The sequence below is a fragment of the Borostomias antarcticus genome (assembly GCF_949987555.1).
Source record: "Borostomias antarcticus genome assembly, chromosome: 1".
Lineage (NCBI taxonomy): Eukaryota > Metazoa > Chordata > Actinopteri > Stomiiformes > Stomiidae > Borostomias > Borostomias antarcticus.
Genome location: NC_140234.1, coordinates 4,198,387 through 4,200,767, shown reverse-complemented (window position 1 = coordinate 4,200,767; position 2,381 = coordinate 4,198,387). Strand labels below are relative to the sequence as shown.

Genomic DNA, 2,381 nt, shown 5'->3' with positions numbered 1-2,381 from the left:
TGGGAATAGACAGAGTATACAAAATACACACTTAGCCTACCTGGAGTTGGCAGAATGATGGGCACTGATATGGAGGGCCACACAAACTTTGCCTCCGCTAGGGCCATATCTACCTTCAGAAAGTGGCTGACAAAATAAAAGGTTGCAGAGGGAAGTTGCTAACTTATTGAGCTTGGAGTGAAATTCTGGAGAAAAGAGAGGAGAGAGAAAGAGAGAGGACAGGAATGGAGAGATAATAAGATTACTGGCTTTCTGTAGTAGCAGTATATACAGAACATTTTTCTGCAAGACCCAACCTTCAGAATGCTGATAAAAGGTCACAGTTGAAGTTGCCGTCTTGGAGCTGAGTGAAATTCTGCAGGAGAGAGAGAAAGAGAATAAGATTACTTGATGTCAGACTGGCTTTCTGTAGAAGCAGTATATACACAATATATATATTTACCTTCAGAAAGCTGACTTATGGTCACAGAAGGAAGTTGCTAACTTATTGAGCTTGGAGTGAAATTCTGGAGGAAAGGGAGGAGGATAAGGAGGGATGGAGGGAGAGAGAGGGAGGGGTGGCAGGAACGGAGAGAGAATAAGATTACTTCAAGTCAGACTGGCTTTCTGTAGTAGCAGTATATACAGAACATATTTGTATATACCAAGACACTACCTTCAGAAGGCTGATAAAAGGTCACAGTTGAAGTTGCTGTTTTGGAGCTACGAGTGAAATTCTGCAGGAGAGGGAAAGAGAATAAGGTTAAGTAATGAAAAGCCTATTTAAGATCATGTATGCAGTAATGCCAGTAATCAAATAAATTGAGTTCAGAGTAATTTCCACTGTATAATCTCACATTTTTAATCATAAACCTGGTTATAATAAAATTGGTCATAACCTTATACGTGTATATATCTTTTTGGAACCACAAGGCGCCTCCCTCGAATCGTGTAGTCAGCCAGTGGATATGGGTCTGTAAGACTATGGTGTTCAAGCAGTTGAATTCCCCTAGCAGATGATGTCAGGATATAGGCTCTGTAATGTTCAGTGTACCACGCATCAAGCCGTCTGACAACAAAAAGTGGCTTCTCTTGGAGAACAATCATCTGAATGATCTCACAAAACTCTGGCAGACCTGCAAGCTCCCCATGTGAAATGATCATGCCATTCTTGTAGTTAAAGCCTTCATAAGTCACATCTTTTGCCATACACAAAAGATCCAGGTTTGGGTGCTTCTGTCTCACAGCATGTGATATTTCCTCATTCAGAACATCGATGGGAATGGAGGAAACATTTTTAACTTCCAGAGTTGGTGTGGGGAAGCTGTACAGGTGCAGCTGATGTGCCATGTGAAATTGATGCCTCTGTGACAATGATAAGAGCACATTTTTGAAGCAGTTTGTGCGACGCACAACCCTTTTAAAGAAGCTGTGTTTTGCCTCAAAACGCATCGTCCATAGTGCAACCAGGGGACCAAACTGCTCAATGAGCTGCGGATAGTGCTCCAAATAGTGGTGTTTGGGAAGAATTCTTCGGTCAGGGAAAACCTCTTGCAATCTCAGCCTGTGTTCAGATATTTTACTATCCAAATAAGCTATAGATTCTTTGGTGTGAAAAGGTGCGACAACAAGGTCTACAATGTCTTTCAAATCATTCAGGACTAGCCAGGCAGGATCATTAGCAGGCACCTTGTCTCCAATCAAAAGAGGTAAAAATCTCACTAGGCTCCAGTTTTCGTGTGCATTCCCACCGATCCTTTTCTTTGTTGAATATGCGAGTGGTACAGGATAGGGACGATTTGTTTTGTCACTCCATTTAAAAGGAAAAGTTTGTATTGCTTTGTTTAAGTTGCCCAATGTAAAATATTTTTTACTTACAAAGACAGCCAAACACACTGCTATCTCAACAGGGACAATTCCCTCAAAGAGATCGTGCACTATGTCAGGGGGAAAACCTGTTGTCACATTAAAGTATGATAATCTCTGTGATAACAAACAACCCCCTTTCACACCAAAATGGGGCACTTCTTTTTCTCTGGTAGCCTTTAGATGAGCAGCATGAATTCCCTCGGTTCTCAGACAAAATGCTCCTGATCTAACTTCTTTAGTCTGAAATTCTTGACTCTCTGCTGTACAGAATCTACACACATATGTCCCTGAGAAATTCTCCACAAATCCTGCAATGCTATGTGCACCAAGATTATCAGCAACAATACACTGAACAGTGCCCTTTATCGTCTTCCCCAGCTTAGAGATGAAAACTCCATGTTGCTCCAACGTGACAAGATCATCTACCAGAGGTTCCAGCACTTTTTCATATCCATAATGCTTTACATCATTGCTGTTGATCAAAGCAGCTAAATGTATGGCAGACAGGGATGAGTGGGACCCTGGAGGTAAAT

General features: G+C 41.6%; 1 long non-coding RNA gene across 1 annotated transcript; it reads right to left on the bottom strand.

Annotated features, from left to right (window-relative positions):
* Positions 1-296: 296 nt before the first annotated feature.
* Positions 297-1,425, bottom strand: LOC311310935. The gene is made up of 4 exons (XR_014630524.1): positions 879-1,425; positions 656-716; positions 443-506; positions 297-355 (listed from the first exon to the last, which is right to left on the bottom strand). It is a non-coding gene; the product is annotated as an uncharacterized lncRNA (long non-coding RNA).
* Positions 1,426-2,381: the final 956 nt, after the last annotated feature.